The sequence below is a fragment of the Anabrus simplex genome, chromosome 3 (genome assembly GCF_040414725.1).
Source record: "Anabrus simplex isolate iqAnaSimp1 chromosome 3, ASM4041472v1, whole genome shotgun sequence".
Lineage (NCBI taxonomy): Eukaryota > Metazoa > Arthropoda > Insecta > Orthoptera > Tettigoniidae > Anabrus > Anabrus simplex.
This window is the reverse complement of record NC_090267.1, coordinates 380,742,303-380,755,840: the sequence shown is the minus strand read 5'-3', so window position 1 is coordinate 380,755,840 and position 13,538 is coordinate 380,742,303. Positions and strand designations below refer to the sequence as shown.

At 40.9% G+C, this 13,538-nt stretch overlaps 1 protein-coding gene across 1 annotated transcript in view; it reads right to left on the bottom strand.

The window, feature by feature from the left end:
- Window positions 1-13,538, bottom strand: part of B4 — a 398,035-nt gene that overhangs the window by 112,405 nt on the left and 272,092 nt on the right. The gene's annotated exons all lie outside the window — the stretch shown is intronic.

Here is a 13,538-nt window from a genome sequence, read left to right as displayed (position 1 = left end):
TTATATTCACATAACCTCACTTCTGAAAAAATAGAGCGATCTTTAGCAGTATTATTTAACTACTAGCATTCAATATATTTATAACACACCTCGATATTATTAAGGTACGGTATTCTTACGTAGATACGATACAAGGAAACACTTCTCAAGTCTTCAGGTCTACTTCAATGTTTAATATGAATGATAATGATCTAAGTTCAAGAAGATTAACCGACGAATATTCGGCAGTCAAATCTGAACTTAGATCAAGACGAGATGATCTTAGATTAGCGTTTATACAACGGAAAATCGAAGTTCAACTTGACTGGCAGCCATTTTTCCTCTTTAAACTCAGATCAAAAGTTTTATACAACCGGGCCCAAGTGGTATGTTCCGAGCTGTCAGCGGAGAGATGGCGTGGAATGACATTAGTAGACGAATATGTTTGAGCGGTGTCTTTAAAATCAGGAAATATCACAATATGAAAATAAAGTTGAAATTCAAGAGGACAAATTGGGGCAAATATTTGTTTATAGGAAGGGGAGTTAGGAATTGGAATAATTTACCAAAGGAGATGTTCAATAAATTTACAATTTCTTTGAAATCATTTAAGAAATGGCTAGGAAAACAACAGATAGGTAATATAACACCTGGGCGACTGCCCTAAATGCAGATCAGTATTGATTGATTGATTGATTGAATTTGTTTGCTTGTTATAATTATCTACTTTAAGATTTTACTAGTATGCATTTACTTCTACCTTGCAGGCGAACTTGCTAGAGGGTCGATAATGTATTTAAAAAAAATGAACGATCCTGTTTTATGATTTTTCTTGCCAATCAGCTGGAGTGAACTGTAATATTTAAACAGTTAAGGTAAACTAATACAATGTTGTTTACCGCGGAGAATTCGTTAGGAAAGACATCCCTAAGATTGGAGTGTGGTATTAGCTCCAGTAATCGTACAGTTTTGCATATACCGGTACGTAAAACATTCAAAACTCATAACATTTTGACTAAAAATATTTATTTTGACAAATAATTGTTTAGATATTTTTCTGATAATAGCGTAATTTTGGAATGAAAAATAATTATATTTAAAAGAAATAATAAATTGCGCATTTAAGGGTTAAAATTGACATTTCTGAATCTTTATCTATGAAATACAGTAGGTCGGAGTGCCTCAACACTACAAAACAGCACGAATCCTTTCTCATAATCTGGGGTGGCGTCCGACTTGTTGGCTGAACGGTCAGCGTACTGGCCTTCGGTTCAGAGGGTCCCGGGTTCGATTCCCGGCCGGGTCGGGGATTTTAACCTTAATTGGTTAATTCCATTGGCACGGGGGCTGGGTGTGTGTGTTGTCTTCACCATCATTTCATCCTCATCACGACGCGCAGATCGCCTACGAACGTCAAATAGAAAGACCTGCACCTGGCTAGCCGAGCCCGTCCTGGGATATCCCGGCACTAAAAGCCATACGACATTTAATTTCATCTGTGGTGGCTAGGTGCCTTTCATTGGTCCGAGTTTCTAACAAACTCCATGCAGTCTTGAAACGAGATCCACGTTATTCAAGCTCTATGTCTGTTTGCAAGATCATTCGTGGCTAACAAGAAGAGCCCCAATCATAAAGAACACCAATGTCTTACAATGGTTATAACGTTATAAAATACGTAAGTGAATGAAGCATGGATTAATTAAACTTATAATTGTTAAAATGGTTTCTCAACCATAGAATTACTTCTTTGTAATTTTATGACGCTGTAAGCTATTTTTTTTAAAACCTGCTACACATATTATAATATCCTTAGAATACCTTTGTGTTTTATTTTACAACTTATTGTAACTAATGATCATTCTTTAATGTAACATGGCAAACTTTAAATATGAAGAGACTGTCTTAGGTTCAATTCTGGCTCAGGGCCCTGACCTGATATTTGAGTATTAATGGCTGATGATGCTCGCTATGTCGAGAGAAACATGTCCCATAATTAAATGGTGTAATGATTATACCCTAATTGTAAAGAGTATATTGTATTGAATAGGTGGTTACTAATAAAACTGTATATAACTTTTATTATACTAAATTCAATAGGTCACATTATGAGATTAATCACGTGTAATGAATGCATAACTGTAAAGCCGAAGCTACTATGCTCGGTGAATGTTGAAATAAATAAATAAATAAATAAATAAATAAATAAATAAATAAATAAATAAATAAATAAATAAATAATGTTATTGTTTTTACGTCGCACTAAGAACATTCGACGGCTTTCGGATACTTCAAGGTGCCGAAATGTTGTCTCGCAGGAGTTCTTTCACGTGCCAGTAAATTTACCGACACGAGGCTGACGTATTTGAGCACCTTCAATTACCACTGGACTGAGCCAGGATCGAACTTGCAAAGTTTGGATCAGAAGGCCAGCGCCTCAACCTTCTGAGCCACTCAACCCTGCTGAGTTTAAATAAATAAATAAATAAATAAATAAATAAATAAATAAATAAATAAATAAATAGTGTCAAGTATGTGCAAATGAATGTAGTAATTTGTCCGTTCACGGTGTGTATCGTACACAGTTTCGCTGATGAGTATTGGGTTCAAATAAGTCAGTATGTTTTAGTGCCTTTTCTCTGTAAAATATTGATATCTTTTGGTATGTAATGTAAAATACGCAGGTCGAGTCATAAGTCATGGCAACTATTTTTTTCTCGCGAACAGGGGACAACACGGAAAATCTAAGACATGCATTTGGAAACGTACGGTATGTACTCGTGTATGATGCCACTAGATGGTGTATGTAAACAACAGTGTGGGTCTAAGCATGCCCCCAAGTTCAGTGTGTGAGAGCGTCACAAAATGAAAGTCAACAAGCAGGAGCCGCCTTATTCGCCTGATCTGAGCCCATGTGACTATGATCTAATCCTCAGAAGCCATTACGTGGACAACGGTTTGCTAACAAAGAGGACATCGTAAGAGCATTTCGGAAAGAGGTGTCACACGTTAGCGATACACATGCAGCGAATGGTATTCAGCGCCTGCCCCACCGCTGGCAACGCATAGTGGAAACCTTGGGTGATTATTTCGAAGGTCTGTAACCACTGGAGACCTGTCCTTTGTACGTAGTCTTGTGTATTTGCTGTCTATACCATAAAAAAGCAATGTTTACGAATGGCCTGTGTTCTTTCACTTTCCTACCAGAATCTCTTGAAGTCAGATTTGTCTTCAGGCACTATGCATAAGTACATGCCCTATATTTACAAATGCATATCTTAGATCTTCCGTGTTGCCTCCTGTTCGCGAGAAAAAAAAGTTGCCATGACTTATGACTCGACCCTCGTAGTAGCTCCTTTTTGGCGGGGGTGAGTGTTGTACTGTTCAGAGTCATTTTCTGTTTTATGGGTAATATTTTCTTCTGTGGTGTACTGTGATTTACTGACTGTTGTTTTATAAGTCTCGTTATTAGCTGTTTCATGAGGCACAAATAATTAAATCTGATCGGAGATTTATTCCTATCACTATATGTTATACAACTGTATTAATTCTTGAAAAACATGTACTATATATGATCAAAAATTAAATTCCCATATGGAATCTTTAATTTATTGCTTCCGATTGAGAATATTAAATACATTCAGGTGTTTTTACGATTGAGCAACGTAAATTTACATAGTATTCTGAATCATTTGAACATGAGGAAAACCGCGAGCTCGTACGCTTTTTAATCCACTACTATAGTCATACTATTGTTGAGTTTCCATGAAGATTGTTATCTAGTTGTACTTTCCATTAAACCAATAATCGGGCCGATGACCTTCGATGTTAGGCCCCTTTAAACAGCAAGCAACAAGCATCAAACCAATAATCGCCATCACCACTCTTCCCTGTCTACTTTTGAGCAGTAGCCGTACCGAAATAAAATTTTAAACTAGTATTAATTTTCACTGCTTGAGTATATGTTCATAATGTTCATCTCTTCTCCCACCTCCCAGTAGGGCGTATTTGCATGTGATATTGTTATACATCCTGGTGTCTCCTGGGCAACGGACTAGGACTATTCCTAGACGGCTGATTCTCTCACACCAGAAGCAGAAATTATCAATCTTAAAATGTATTTTAAGAAACGGCTCTTTTCAGAGCCTTCCATAAATACTGAAGGTTTGCCAGCTGCCAAAGAAGAACTCTTGCAAAAACTATGCCAAGATCAAATGTGACGTCTTGTACATTCAGGAAACGCATAGGGATGAACATCAGAAACGTCCAAAGATTTCAGGAATGATTTTAGTTGCGAAAAGGCCACATGCGAAATATGGCAGTGCTGTATTTGTAAAGCCAGACCTCCAGATCAGTAGTATTCATCATACTGAAGATAACGACATCGAAATAATCACCGTGGAGCTAAGTAACATGACAATTACATCTGAGTACAAGCCTCCAAATGAAAAGTTCTCTTTCTCACCACCTGCAAATTTTGGTAATCAAACAAAGTCAATAGTAATCGGTGACTTTAACCGCCGTAGTCACGTCTGGGGATATGCTCAAGAAGATGACAATGGAGAGATCGTCATTTCATGGGCTGAAACTCAGGAGCTTTCCCTTATTCACGACAGTAAGCTTCCCTCCTCCTTCAACAGTGGAAGATGGCACCGAGGATATAACCCAGATCTCGTTGTGAGCAACTGCTTTGTGCAGCAATGTTCTAAAGAAATGGGTTCACCAATCCCAAGAACACAACACCGGCCACTAATATGTCACCTCCCTTCATCCATAAGACCACATGAAGTTCGGTTCAGACGGAGATATAACTTTCGAAAGGCTGACTGGAAAAGGTTTTCCAGTATGTTGGATGAGAGGATAAAACTGTCTCTCCTATACCCCAAGATTATGACAAATTCATTGATATCGTGAAATTCTGTTCACGGGCATCAATTCCCAGATGCTGCAGGACACGCTATCTTCAAGGTATAACTCGTGAAACAACTGCTCTGCTGCACGATTACTACAGGCTTCACGAAGAAGACCCATTTAGTGAGCAAACGATTCAAACAGCACAAAGTGTTCTTTTCTCTATATCCCAGGCAAAGAAGGAGACATGGATGGAGTTGATATCTGAAGTCAATATGGGTAGGAGCAGTCAAGAAGCTTGGATACTTTTAAAACGCTTGAGCAATAATCCTACGCAAGCTAACACACATGCCAATGTGAGTGCAGATCAAATAGCACACCAACTTTTGTTTAATGGAAAACCAAAACTTTCAATGAAAGTAGGGAAGAATCCTATAGTCAGACAACCAGACGAGTGCAACGAGTTATCTAAGCATTTCACACGAACTGAACTGGAATTAGCTCTCAGTAAGTGTAAGATTGGGAAGTCAGCAGGACTCGATGACCTTCGAATGGAACAAATTAAGAACTTTGGTACTACTGCGAAGTGCTGGTTGGTAGAACTCATGAACAACTGCGTTCAGTCTTCCATGATACCTAAAACATGGAGGAAGGCTAGGGTCATAGCCATTCTAAAACCAGGCAAAGATAAAAATGACCCTAGGAGCTACAGACCAATCTCCTTATTGTGCCATCTTTTTAAGATTCTGGAGAGACTAATCCTCAATAGGTTGACTGATAACATCGAACCACTTCTGATTCCACAGCAAGCTGGTCTCAGGAGAGGGAAAAGCTGCACATCGCAGGTGTTGAAATTAAGTCAACACATAGAAGATGGTTTTGAAATCCGGAATATCACAGGAGCTGCATTTATAGATCTCTCGGCAGCATGATACTGTTAATCACCAAATTCTCCTAGGAAAGGTATATACCATGACAAAGGACTTTCATCTGACTTGTGCCATTAGAAACCTACTTCAAAATCGAAGTTTCTTCGTTGAGTTCCAGGGAAAAAGAAGCAGGTGGAGGATACAGAAGAACGGACTACCTCAGGGAAGTGTGTTGGCACCAATGCTTTTCAATATTTACCAAAATGATCAGCCTCTTCCTGCCGGGACGAATAGTTTAATCTATGCTGATGATTGTGTCATCACTTTTCAGGGGGATAACTTAGAGGCGATTGAACAAACATTGTCCAAAGCTCTAGACACTCTTGCTGGCTATTACAAGAAGAATCAACTAACACCAAACCCAACTAAGACGCAATCCTGTGTTTTCCATCTGAACAACAGAGAAGCTTCCCGAACTCTGAAGGTCACTTAGCAAGGCATAGCATTACAACACAATCCTACCCCGAAGTACCTCGGAGTCACTCTGGATCGTACCTTATCCTACAGAAAACATTGTTTGAACATCAAGCAGAAAGTGGCTGCTAGAAACAATATTGTGCGGAAGCTAACTGGAACATCTTGGAGAGCACAACCAGACACAGTGGGGACATCTGCCCTTTCGCTCTGCTATTCCGCAGCTGAATACGCATGCCTGGTGTGGTACAAATCTTGCCATGCCAAAGCAGTTGATGCAGCACTCAACGAAACCTGCCGCATTATTACTGGATGTTTGAGACCTACACCTTTGGACGAAGTGTATTGCCTTGCAGGGATAGCACCTCCCGATATCCGCCGTGAAGTGGCAGCCAAGAAAGAAAAGAGAAAGGTGTTGACATCGGAAGCCCACCGTTTGTTTGGATATGAGCCACCACGCCAGCGGCTTAAGTCTAGGTAAAGCTTCTTGAGAGTAACCGAAACACTTGCAGGAACAGCGCAGCAAGCAAGAATTCAAGAATGGCGCGCCAGAGGTCAACATACGAGGATCAGTCAATAGATGACCCCAAAAGAGGAACTCCCTCCTGGCCATGTCACAGATTGGGTGAATTGGAGAGCACTGAATAGACTGCGCTCTGGTGTTACGCGGTGCAGGGTAAACCAGAAGAAATTGGGTTTCGAAGTGGACAGTACCTTGTGTGTATGTGGAGAAGAGCAGACCACAGCCCATTTGCTGCACAACAGAAGACCTGGTTAAAGCGAAGCCAAATGCACTTGATGTTGCAAGGTTTTGGGCTCACATAGTTTAATGTGGCTCTTCGTCATTGAAGTATTTATATTATGTTTTATGTTATTTCCTTATATTTAATTTTAAACTTATGTATGCTTCTGACACGATATAAATAAATCTCTTCTCCTTGTACAGATGTCTTTGGCAGTTACAACGTTAGGGGTAATTGCCATCATTCCATTAAGGGAATCATTAATAATTCCAAGAAATAATTATCATTAGGTTACCATTTACATTTCTCAGTGTATCTATTTCTTTTCTAAAAAATAATGAAAACTATACCTCGTCGCAAGGCAGCCTCTGCATGAGAGGAAGTATTTCATAAAATAAAAATACATTTTATTATTCAACGCATAATACTTAATAACTCACAGCGTCGATTAAGTGGCAATTCCAAGTTTGCATGACATGAGATGGGGAATTTCTTTTTTGTCATTGTCTCAATCATTTGCTATCATTCGTCCCAGACGAAACGCATTTAAGTGGTCTAGACTCCAGCATTCAATTTATCCCCGACCTGTTATCGGCCTTAACAACAGGCTCCGTATGTGGGAGTAGAAATGGCGGCAAACTGTGTAAAGCCCAAGCGGGCAGACAGGCTTCACGGCTAATGAAGCCGTTAATGTCCCTCTTTACATGATTTATTATTACTATTTCAAAGTACACGGACAGAACTTCGGTGTCTTAAGGATTGGACTCCACCCAGGTGTTTAAGAAACGGCGGACCGCTCGCACTCTTAAGAGATTTATAGCGTGAATAAACCGGAGGAGAAAAATAACTAAAAGGTACCTAGCAAAAATACCATCCCCACACAATGCATTTCAGCGGCGAATGCATATTCAAGTGAATTTATTAGTGAACATTAATTCGGAGCATTTTTTATTACTGTGGTATGGGAAACGAGCCGTACTGAGGCCTTATGGGATAATCTGAGGCATTTCTCTCCTTTTTCTTTCTTTCTTTATTATTCTTTTTTCGTTTTGGCCATCTGTGGACCATTTAATTCCTATCAGCTTCGTTTCTTCTGGTTTTTCCCCTTGTCCAGTATTCATTCCCATACTTTGCAAACTTCTTCGCTCATCTGTCCATGATGATTTTGTTCTGGGATTAGTTCTGTCTTTGAAACCTGTGCAAACCTGATTTTTTAAATTTAAAAATCACTCTGTTGTATATTTCTGGTTCCTGTATTCCCATTCTTCTAGGTCCTTTTTGTACCTCATGGATTCGGAGTCCTTTGATTCTCTTGTTCACAAGAAACTGTATTCTTTGCGGTGTTAACCTCTGCTGGTCCATTCTCACGCTCCTTCCTTTTCGTATGATGTCCGAGGTTTTCTGTATCTTGGTATACAGTTCCCGGTTCGCTCCCTCGTCTTCTAAATTGCCCGCCCTCTGTTCTTCGCGGTCCCAATATCTTCCTGAGAATCTTTCGTTCCACCATTTCTAATCTCTTAAGTACTCCTGTTCTTACTGGGTTAAGTGTTTCTGCTACATATAAAGCCGCGTATACACTTGAGCATTCGCCCCGAATGAGCATGCGTTTGCCCAGTTTTGCTCAGATGAGTACAGGGCGAATCGAATGGACCCGCATGCCTCAGCCCGATCCGAATGTTGTCGGTACCTCAAAGTGAGCACGTATTCTGTTCGTGCTCAGTGTGGACAGTTGATGACGAGTGGGCTAGCCCGAACAGTGTGAGCCGACTGCTTCCGCTATCGCTATGCATATGCGATCTCCCTCGTGCAAGTGAAGTGAAGGAAGAGTGTGAAAGATAATTTCAAGTTGAAATGGAATTGTTCCAGGATAATTATCTTATCCTCCTGGGGTACTACCACAAGCATCCCGTTCTGTGGAACCACGAGGACGAGTTCTATTACAATACCTTCACATAATCCTTTAAGTAGGCTACGATGGCTTGGCACACTTCGGCCATCTACACACGGAGCTACTCATTAGTAATTGATTGGTAAATGAAGTTTCCGGCCGATTACTTGAGTGTCACTTCCTGTGTATTTCAATGGATAGCCACACACGGCGCTAGTAATCTGTTAGTAACTAGTTTGTAATCAGTTCCAGGTGACTCGAGGAGTCAGTCACCAGCGAGTTTAATTTCTCAGTTCCCAGTGATCAAGTGCCTTTTTACGATGGTGAGCGAACAAGTTTTCAACATAAAGTTAGTGGGAGAAATTGAAAAACACCACGTACTGTACAATTGGACGCTGAAGGATTACGCAAGAAAGGACATTACGGAGAAAGCATGGAATTATTTTCTAAGCTTTTAAATTTTTTGTAAAAATAAACTTCACTTTTCTTACCCGAGAGTTATTAGCACTCTTTCCTCAGCACTCACACATTCCCTCATATTTGTATTTCGCTGTCGATTGGCAGGCGCAATAAGCTGCACCAAGTTCATATAACTGCGTTTGGTCATACGATAAAAAATAAATTTAGCATCCGTTCGTTCGAACTCCTTTTCTGCTATGAATAATCTGCAGTGGATGTTCTTTTCAAGATATGGGCGAACCCACTACCATCTTCTATTCTTTCTCCTGAAATAATGAAACACAATCATGTCTTCTTCGTCACTTGAGTCAGTGGTTGACATTCAAGCAAAGTTGAGAAGCGATCTAGCGAGTCCGCACCAAACTTTACAAATGGCTAATCAGGAAGAATTCGTCAGCGTACAGTAGCTTCGTGTGTGGAGCCGAGTCACTGTTCAGTTACTAACCAATTTGTGACCCCGGTTACAAACCAGTCACGTTTCTAATGAGTAGCTCCGTGTGTAGAGGGCCTTCAGGTATGATTCTGCCAATGGCTTATTTCGAAATTTTGAAGAGGTACTGCAAACTCGTGTATGAGTATCCTCTAGCCAGAAATCGCAGTGCCACAGCTAGGCGTTCCTCGGCAGATGTGGCTTTCCTAAATGTTGTGTCCTCTCTCTCAATCGCAGCCCTGATACTATGCAATATCCATTCAAAATCCTCGGATGACATCCTCGTAAAACTTTTAAAATTGTCATCTGTTTCATGTCCGATCGTTTTTAACAATTGAGCATTGCATCTCTCTTCATACAGTTTTCTTTGCCACAACCGCTTTCTCCTTTTTGTTTTCAAGGAATCCAATAAATACATATAACAATAACTAGCGACGATCAATTTTCGATTCACCATTGTAGCCTCAGGTCAGGCAAAACACTACACTACACTACACTACACCTAAACACAGACGGTGTTCTCGGTCCGCACGAGGTCCGAACACATTGGAAACTTCCTCACCAGATTGGCTTGCGGGTCGTGCTTGTGCTCTCCCGCTTCGGCAACGCATGCTCATTCGGGGCGAATGCTCAAGTGTATACGCGGCTTAAGGCTTCGGGGTGGATCACTGTCTGGTAATGTCTCAATTTTGCATTAATCGAAATATTCTTTTTTATTGCAGACGTTCATAATTAGTGTGTGTGCTAAATTCATTTTGTTCATTCGAGATCCCATTTATTTATTTATTGTGAACATAACAGGTCATGAGTCCCAATTACAATGTTCACGACAGTTGTTACTTAAAAAATAGCTAGCATTATTTCTGCTAGAATAAATTTATAATAAATTTAGCTAGAATAAATTGTTGTTGGTAATTTGCTTTACATCGCACCGACACAGATAGGTCTTATGGCGACGATGGGATAGGAAAGGGCTAGGACTGGGAAGGGAGCGGCCGAAGCCTTAATTAAGGTACAGCCCCAGCATTAGCCTGGTGTGAAAATGGGAAATCACGGAAAACCACCTTCAGGGCTGCCGACTGTGGGGTTCGAACCCACTATCTCCCGGATGCAAGGTCACAGCTGCGCGTCCCTAACCGCATGGCTAACTCGCCCGATCTAGAATAAATTAGCTAGAATAATCTTAAAATTACTTCCAGTGACACGCAAGTCACATTAAAAGACCCATGAAGGATAATATAACTGAAATGAAATGGCGTATGGCTTTTAGAGCCGGGAGTGTCCGAGGACATGTTCGGCTCGCCAGGTGCAGATCTTCTGATTTGACTCCTGTAGGTGACCTGCGCGTCTTGATGAGGATGAAATGATGATGACGACGACACTTACACCTAGCCCTCGTGTCAGCGAAATTAACCAATGATGGTTAAAATTTCCGACCCTGCCGGGAATCGAACCCGGGACCCCTGTGACCAAAGGCCAACACGCTAACCATTTAGCCACGGAGCCGGACGATAACATAACAAATATTACATTACAGTACTAATTAATACTAATTAAGATTTAGTTTTATGTTGATAACTGGGCTTCAGTGATAAATGGCACCGCTTCTCAACCATGTCAGAAATGAGAGTATCGGTTTGAGTCTGCAGATCAACATGCAAAAGACCAAATTGATTATATTTGATAGGGACGGCAAACTGACTGGAATCAACGTCTCCATGGAAATTAAAAACGGTTTCAGAAATGGTGCTATTATAATTAGCAATAACAGCTGAGAAGCAGAGATCAGGGGAACGATTCTTGTTGATTGTTGTTTAAAGGGGCCTAACATCGAAGGTTATCGGCCCGGGAACGATTCTCATGCCCAAGAACATAGTTTCTGTATAATTCACAATAATACATAAATAATCATCACTTACAACTAAATGCTTATTCTAAGAAGTCATTAAAAGAATGATTAAGTTTTACAAGATGCTATTTATTTGAAAATAAAGTAGAATCTGAGAAAAATGGTTCGTATATTACGAATTATTCGTTGAAAAGATAAATAATAGACAATTAACTCTATATCTCATCAATTAATCTTAAAATGTCTTAAAATCAGAGGCCTCCGACTGCATAAAAAATATAGTTACAGTATTTACAATATCGATTAGGAAGTATAAAATGTGTCTGACGCAGATTCTCTGAGTTAAATGAGTGGCTCAGACGGCAGCGCGTCGGCCTCTCACCGCTGGATACCATGGTTCAAATCCCGGTCACTCCATGTGAGATTTGTGCTGGACAAAGCGGAGGCGGGGCAGGTTTTTCTCCGGGTACTCCGGTCTTCCCTGTCATCTTTCATTCCAGCAACACTCTCCATTCTCATTTCATAGCATCTATCAGTCATTAATATAAATCACTTTGGGAGTGACGACCCCATCGTAATAACAGCCTATATACAATTCATTCATCCCACCCCTGACCCGGTCAAAGACTGGAAAACAGGTTGCAGGTTTCCATATGTGAAGTGTAGCATAAACGTTTCTTCACCGGGCGAGTTGGCCGTGCGTGTAGAGGCGCGCGGCTGTGAGCTTGCATCCGGGAGATAGTAGGTTCGAATCCCGCTATCGGCAGCCCTGAAAATGGTTTTCCGTGGTTTCCCATTTTCACACCAGGCAAATGCTGGGGCTGTACCTTAATTAAGGCCACGGCCGCTTCCTTCCAAGTCCTAGGCCTTTCCTATCCCATCGTCGCCATAAGACCTATCTGTGTCGGTGCGACGTAAAGCCCATAGCAAAAAAAAAAAAAACCGTTTCTTCGTTGTTATGCTTCATTTATTTCCGTATAAATTAATTTGCATAGAATGTGGCTCCGATCGCTTGGTTTTGGAGCGAGTGAATGAGTGAGCCAAGTGTTGGACTAACAGCGGCGTGGCTTGAAGGAAGACCTTGGTTCACTCCCTTGTGTGCAATGAGACAATGAGGCCGTGCCTTTCTTTGTTTCTCTTCGGAGGTGCACCGAGTGATAGAACAGATCAGCTCTTTCAGTGCGATTTCTCTTTTAGGAGCGCATCTATTACGTCAGCTGCAATCTGTATCCTGAGCATGCAATAACCAGTTTCTTTTTTCGTCCATCATTGCGCTCACGTCATATAGCGGTCAATTCTACACACTCTAGTGGAATATAATAAAATAGAGTCGTATCAGTCACTTAAGTACGGCCGGTATCCAGTATTCGGGAGATGGTGGGAACCCCACTGTCGGCAGCTCTGAAAAGGGTTTCCCGTGGTTTCCCATTTTTATACTAGACAAATGCTGGGACTGTACATTAATTAGGACCACTTAAGGCCACTTCCTTCCTTCTCCTAGCCTTTTCCTAAGGCATCGTCGCCAAAAGACTTATACGTGTCGGTGCGACGAAAACCTTGTTTGTAAAAAAAAGGAGAAGAAGAGAATAGAATACTCCCATACCCTAGTTCTGGATCGCCTGAAAGTGGGGAGAGAGCATTCGTTAATTGCAATTCATTTAAATCGATACATGCATTATGTTCTCTTTCTTACAATAATTATTTGACTATTACTACACTAAATATTATTTACAACCTGTGACAATAAAGTTCGATGAATGAAATCAGAACGGTCGATCCGGCAACACTGGCGACATACAACGCTGCACCTGCGTAGCAGCAGGTTTTGACCACCTGCTCCCAACGTTGTTCAGTTGAGCATCGTGTGTGTGCCGTGTAAGACCTGTTTGACACAGTGCGTGTTTAGTGCGTTGGTTCTGAACTGCGAACAGGAACATGAACGACCAAAAGATCGCACAGTTTTGTCTTAAGCTTGGCAAGACACCGAAAGAAACGCATG